Below are 7,365 nucleotides of genomic sequence, written 5' to 3' on the forward strand. Positions count from 1 at the left end.
GAAAGTTGAGGTAGTCCCCTCGAATAGTTCTGAAGGGCTGGGAAAAGAAAAAAGATGATTCCATTTCTCTCTCTCCTTATTACAGAGGTAACATTTATTCATTTAACAACATTTAGAAAATATGGATAAGCAAAAAGTAAAAATTAAGAACATGCCACCATCCAGAGATTAAAAGCCATTCAATACCCTACCTCTAGGGAGGAGGTCTATGGCAGCCCAGGCTCAGAGTCAACAGTCAAGTTCCATTTGCCTGCTCTGGTGTGATGTCAGGAAAGCAACTCCACCTCTTTTTTTAAAATTAAATACATAGGATATGATTGGTTGATAACATTATATAAGTTTCAGGTATACAGTTCTATAATTCATCATCTATATATTGTATTATGTGTTCATTACCCGCCCCCCATAGTCTAGAATCCCTCCACCACCATACATTTGACCTCATTTACCTTCTTCATCCTTCCCCATCCCCCTTTCCCTCTGGTAACCACCCTACTGTGTCTATGAGTTTGTTCATTTATTGCTTTCTGTTTTATATCCCGCATATGAGTGGAAGCGTATGGTTCTTGACCTTTTCCATCCAACTTACTTTGCTTAGCATGATACTCTCAAGATCCATCCATGTTGTCACAAATGGCAGTATTTCATCTTTTCTTATGGCTGAGTAGTATTCTATATATATGTGTGTATACCACATCTCCTTTATCCAATCATCCATCCAAGGTCACATGGGTTCTTTCCATGTCTTGACTACTATGTATAATGCCTCAGTGAACATAGGGGAACAGATATCTTTATGAATAAATGTTTTCAAATTTGGGGCGCAGATACCCAGAAGAGGATTGCTCTTATGGTAGCTCTATTCTTAATTTTTTAGGAATGCTGATTTCCATAGTGGCTATACCAGTTTACAGTCCCACCAGCAATGAATGAGGGTTCCTTTTTCTCTGCATCCTCTCCAATACTTCTTATTTCTTGTCTTATTGACAATAGCTATTCTAACAGGTGGGAAATGGTATCTTATTGTGGTTTTGACTTGCATTTCCCTTTAGCTAGTGAAGTTGAGCATCTTTTCATATATATGTTGGCTGTTTGTATGTTTTCTTGGGAAAAGTGTTTGTGCAGGTCCTCTGCCCATTTTTTAACAGGGTTGCTCATTTTTAAATTCTTGGCAACTCCACCTTTGGATGCCTAATTTTTCTCATATGTAAAACAGAGAGATTACTTAATCACATAAGTTTATTATAAGGGATTAACCGAAATAATATTTATAAAGTATTTAATACATAGTGTGAACTCAGTGGACAGCTATTATTAACAACATTTTGGTATGTTGTTGGAAAAGACCCAGTCTTTTCCTCTATCAGCTATACATTATACAGACAAATACACACACAGGATAAAAATGGAAGCTGAGTCCCAGTATGCATCTAGAATAAGAAGTGAATGCTGTTATTTCAACCCAGTGCATGGAAACGGAGCTTGGCTTGCTCTCTGAACCCTGAGTCCCACACACAGCACCACATGCCTCTCCTTGGCCGTCAGACTGGAGCCTTCCTCCCACGTCAAGGTGTGAGCTCCTCCTAAACTCACCTGGGGACAATTAAGTGGACAGAATCAAAGAAAACCTAGTTTATGTTTTTTCATTAAATGTGACCCATATGTCCGACATCTTACTCTTTGGTGCAAAGCTACTTGTCAGAATGAAGCAGAGTTCACTATTTCCAGCGTCATGGGGTATAAATAATTTAGATGCACTCCAAGGATATTGTTTTGAATTAGACTGCCCAGACAGGCTGGCCAAAGAGAGGTCTCATTCTATCTGATCCTGCAGCAGTCATGAGGGATCTCACAGCACCTCTCTATTTTAATATGTATAAACTCTATTATCTAAAATGTATACAATTATTTCATCATTTGGGTATGTTTCTCTCCCACACTATTTGAGCTCCTCATTCAGTTCTCATTGCCTAAAGTTGGACATGGAGTAGTACTTTCTTTGGTCACTGAACAACTAAATAAATGAGTAAGTAAATAAATGAATGGGTAAGTGACCTCCTGACCAAGCTAGAAGGTGAAAGAGAGCTAAACCCAGAACTAAAACCCATCTCGTGACCTCCAGCCCAGTTCTTATACCTTTGTGTCCTTCCTCTAGGAAAAATTATATCTTGTACCAAACCTAACAGCCATTGTCAGTCCCATTCATCATCCATTTGTTCATTCAACAAGCAGACTTGAGCATCTACGGTGTGTGTGTCAGGTGCTTCTCCTACTAGTCACACACACAGAGGTGGAGGTGATTTGCTATTGACCATTGCTATTATCAGAGAGTTCAAGTGGTCCAAGCCATGCTGCCAGGGGAGGGGGTCCGCTTCCCTCCTCATCCTGCTCTAGCCCCGCCTGATATAAAGGTTGAGATTTGGAGGTGGGGGATGAGGGAGAAATATCGATCCAAGGACTTCCTGTGTCTGACCCTTCTTTCCTTGCTGCACCCCGGCCCGGGTTCTCAGGTCCTTCTGACCACCCCCCCCCCTACTCCCCCAGGTTCCCAGTTATTGCCCCTCACCCAGGTTGCACTACCTCAGACTTGGACCTTTTCCTCCCTCTTCCAGGGAGATTTGGAGGCCTCCTGACCCTGTCCATCTGGTCACCTACAGCATGGCCTCCCTTCCCACGTGCTTCAATTTCTTAGCACATTCTACCTTATGCTCCGGTTCTCCGGTACGAATCTTATCTCCTCTACTAGATTATCAGCTCCGGGGGTTAGGGTTCATGTGGAATTCATCTTTGTATCCTCAGCAGTACCTGGCACAGTGCCTCATAGTGGAGGTTACTTAATCTTAATTGAATAAATGGATGAGGAATGGAAAGAGAAAATGCTATCTGGCAAGATAGGGGTTGGAGAGAACAGAATTATTTGCTCAGTATAAGAAACGAACTAGAATTTTGGAAGCACAAAGGAGAGCAAAGAGGGAGGAAGAGAGCCAGTAAACATGCCAGGATCCCAAGCAGATAGAAATGGCCAAGGGACTCTTTAAGAGCAGGAGAGTTTGATCTTTGAACCTGTGCTTTATAGGGTGTGATGGAACCGTCTCTCCCTGTATCCTCGATCGTCAATAAAATATGCTGCAGTTACAGACACCTTCTGTGAGTCATGTTTTCTGTGGGAAATCAAAGACATGGAGCTGTGTTGCACATCTGGAGGGAAGCCAGGGAGAATAAGTGTGGGCCATTGGCCCATTCAGAGAATGGATTTAACAGAAGCTGGCACTCAGAGCCCAAAGTAATGAGGGAAACTCAAGACCCTTCCCCACTAGACTCCATGGGAAAATTAGGAGTGAGAGGAAAGGGAGGAGGAAGTTCCCACCACACATGGAATGGGGTTAAAGCTATTTCATTTTAATCTTAAACTCCAGGATAGTTGGTATCTGACATATGAATGAATGAATGAATGAATGATAAATTAATTATTGCTAAAATGTTAATGGATGATAGTGGTTTAGTGTCCCCCCGCCAAAAAACATTTTCATGACCCGCAGTGCCTCAGAGAGTGGCCTCAGGGTCCCTGAGAGAGATATTTTTGAGCTGAGAGGGTTATTTGGGACTCTTTAAATGTACGGGTCCTGATTCCAAGGACCTTTTCAGCCCTATCTTAGCAGATAAGTCACTGTCCCAGTGAAGCCAAAGGTGAGTGGCTAGAAGTGTCTGATCACTGTCACACAGTGCCGCTAACTGTGAGAATGTCAGGAAGCTAGGCATTAACGTAACCTGATTTCTAACGCCAGTTGATGAGTTTGTGTGAGCCTAAGCAAGCCACTTACTCTCCTGAGTTTTTGCCTTCAGATCTGTCGCACAGTGGAAGTCATGTGCTATGTCCGCCTACAGCATGTGTTGTTGGAGGCTCTCTGGAAGCACCGTCAGAGTTGTCTCCAAGCTTATGCACTTTATTCTTCCTTGAGCACAGATCATATTTTACTTCGTTTCAAACACAGTCCTTGGTCTCCTTGGGCAGCTTTTATTCAGTTCCACCCAAAATTCCAAACAGAGAATGGGGAAAGCCTGGTTTGGCTGCATGGAGGTTATGGAAATAGAAGCACAGGCAACTGGCTTTAGGAAGTCACGACAGAGAACAAAGAAGGTCATAAGGTGGGAATCTGAAAAAAACAACTCAGTGTACAGAACAGGCTGAGCTATTCATAGGGCTATAAAGCTCCCTCGCCCCATAAAAGTTAATAACCCCTAAAGTGTCTCTGGGGAGGCAGAGAGCAGCAGAGCAGTTCCGGCCAAGTCAGTGATGGCTCAAGCCAATTCCGAGGTCCTTCCCTAGTGTGCAAGCACACACCACAGACAATGGCTTGTGTTCACGGTGATGGCCTTGTGTCAACTAGAAAAGGCTGAGTTGTGTTGTGCTATGTTTCCTAAGGGAGGTATAGGTAAAGCATACGTTAGAAAAATTTTAACTATAAATGGTAGCAAGGTGAAGTGGGAAGATCATGCAGACCCGTATTCAAGTCCAACCCCATCCTAACCAGGCCATCGAAGTGTGCAACAAGCACCTCTGAGCCTCAGTTCCCCGATGCGCACAATGGGAATAGTAAGAGCTGCCTCTTACTGTGAACTGTTGAGTGGCTTAATGACATAACATAGACTGCAGCCTGCACAGGTATCACCCTTAAAAGATTAGGTCTCAGTTATCAAGGAAACTTGCAGATCTAAAGCCTTGGGTCCCGCCACAGTGCTGGGCAAATAAAGTATTGCACCATTATTATTACTACCATCGCCATTGCTAAGCTGCCTCTAATACTATCATTGTTGCTATTCCATGCCCACGGAGAGACTAAGGAGCAACCATTGATCATAATGGAGGAAAGCATTTATGTTCAAGGCTGAGATGAGCTCTCACGTCACAGACCACATTCTCAATGAAAATGTCTCTCACCACTGGCCTCTCCCCGATGAAGACCCACCCTCTGCACTCCCCAGGCATCGCCCAGACCAGTGGTCAGCAAACTGCAGCTTGCGAGCCACATGCGGCTCTTTGGCCCCTTGAGTGTGGCTCTTCCACAAAATACCACGTGCGGGTGCGCATGTACAGTGTGATTGAAACTTCATGGCCCATGCGCAGAAGTCGGTATTTTGTGGAAGAGCCACACTCAAGGGGCCAAAGAGCTGCATGTGTCTCGCGAGCTGCAGTTTGCCGACCACTGGCCCAGACCTCTGTGAGTCAGGCTTTCCTGTCTGTGGAAATGGTTTTGGTTTTCTGTGATGGGTGAGAACACTCTATTGCATTCAGGCAGACTGGGTTCAAACCTGTACATAGCCTTGGCCAAGATATTTTCTCTCTGTGACTCATTTTCCTAATCTGTAAACGGGGGATAATCAAATACCTACCTCATAGGGATAGTATGAGGATGAGATGAGTTATTACATGTCAATTTCTTGGAACAGTGCCTGCAGGTATCGTGTCATCAAATATTCGCTTATGATGATAATGATGATGATTTGTATATGATATGTACATATATATATTTATATGGCTGTATAATATATGTAAATATATATGTATATAACATGGCACCTCATACAAATACACACTGGGTATTTTATGAATGAATGAATGAATGAATGAATGAATGAATGAATGAATGAATAGGGGAAGCTCTGACTATTTTAATGAACTGCTGGTGAGAGAGGCTATGACCTTTCTTTTCTAATTAACAGGCTGCTGAAAGCGGGGAAAGGCTGTGGGGAAGTGGACACTGACTTGATTTTTCAAGATTCCCTGTCTTGTGACAGCACAGAGAAGGAATTGGGATGATCAGAGACCCTCCCTCAAGGCATTCAGGAGAGGATTCCATCTGCCATCCTATACAAATAAACAACACAGCAGGGACTAGCCCCTTCTCTCCATAGGCAATCACTTGTTCTCACGTTTTGTTTCTGCCTTTATCAGATGACAAATCACTGAAATGTGATGTGGCTTCAAAATGCCAAAGGTGCATTTTTTTCCCAGCCAACTCAGCAGATCTTCACATCCATGGGAACTCGCAGTTCCATGGACACTTGGAGAGGTCCCCATGAGCCCCCATCAACTGTCCCCATCAGAGCCAGAGACCTGGGAGCTAGGGCCTCATGTGTAATTCCCACCCCCTTGCTCAGACGCTGAGAGGGGACTGGAGAGCCTCTAAATGGCCCACTGAGAGGGAAAAGCAAAAGTTAGGAGTCAGAGACCTGGGCTGAAATCTCAGTGCTGCCACTTTCTGACTGAGAAACTGGGCAAGTTGCTTAAATTCTCTGGGCAACACCTCAACCTCCTGGGGCTGTCGTGTGGGTTGTGAGAGTCGGACATGAAGCACTTAGCACATGGTAGAGAGGGGCCACTCTATGGAGCTGTCTTTTGCCTACACAGGAATGGATGGTCCCTGGAAAGCCCTTTGTCCTCAGTCACGCGTCCTTTCATGCTAATGCCAGCCCACGAATTCATCTTTAAGTTTGTGCACATCATTGAAGCTCTCTGCCTCAGTTTCCCCTCTGCAACCTGAGGATAAAAATAATTATCCAGCGTACTCCCCAAATGTACAAGAAGGTTAAAAATTTAATTAGTATGCTTTGAAAGTTCTTTGAAAAGGTGAAAACTGTTTAACTTATTTTTTCTGAAGTACCAAGACCAGATTTTCTTTGAATTAAGCAAGATTGCACTGTGGTCTTTGATTAATCAGAGTAGACCACCTCTCACAAATGAGACCTGAGCTCATTAGAGCCACATTCAGAGAAATGGCTTCCACAGCTTTAATTCTCACTTCAGTGTACATGACTGACATCAAATCCTTTTTGAGAGAAGATTTCGCTAGAGCAGAGGAGGGAGTACAGAGCCTCTGTGAGCTGAACATGTGCTCCACAGAGGGGCACCTGCGAATACCAGACACTCCCCCACAGCCTCTGGTCCAGACAGAGTTGCTCTCGTCCATGTCTTATGTTGTCCTCTCTCAGGACCAGCTGCCTCATCATTTATAAGTGGAGAAGAAGAGCTGGTTGTTGTAAGATATCTCGTTTCAGAAACAAGTGTTTTTGCTACAAATATTCCAGCGACAGGCTTCCTGGTGTCCCCAGTCTACCCGAATCCAGGACAAGTGTTCCTGCCCGTCTCCAGCCAGCCATCTCTCCAGGCAGATCTACAAATCACCGTGGGAGTGGAAGAGCTGCTGGTGGCCACTGCAGCGAGATCTGAGTCCTCCCTCTGAGCGGTCAGATCTCCCTGGCCCACAAACCCCACAGTTCCTGCCTGTTGTCATCAGGTCCAGGTGACGAATTCAAAGAATGCCCGAGTGAGCCAGGAATGTCTTTGTCTGGCTTGGCAAGTGGCTT

Source organism: Myotis myotis, unplaced genomic scaffold (genome assembly GCF_014108235.1).
Source record: "Myotis myotis isolate mMyoMyo1 unplaced genomic scaffold, mMyoMyo1.p scaffold_m19_p_1, whole genome shotgun sequence".
Lineage (NCBI taxonomy): Eukaryota > Metazoa > Chordata > Mammalia > Chiroptera > Vespertilionidae > Myotis > Myotis myotis.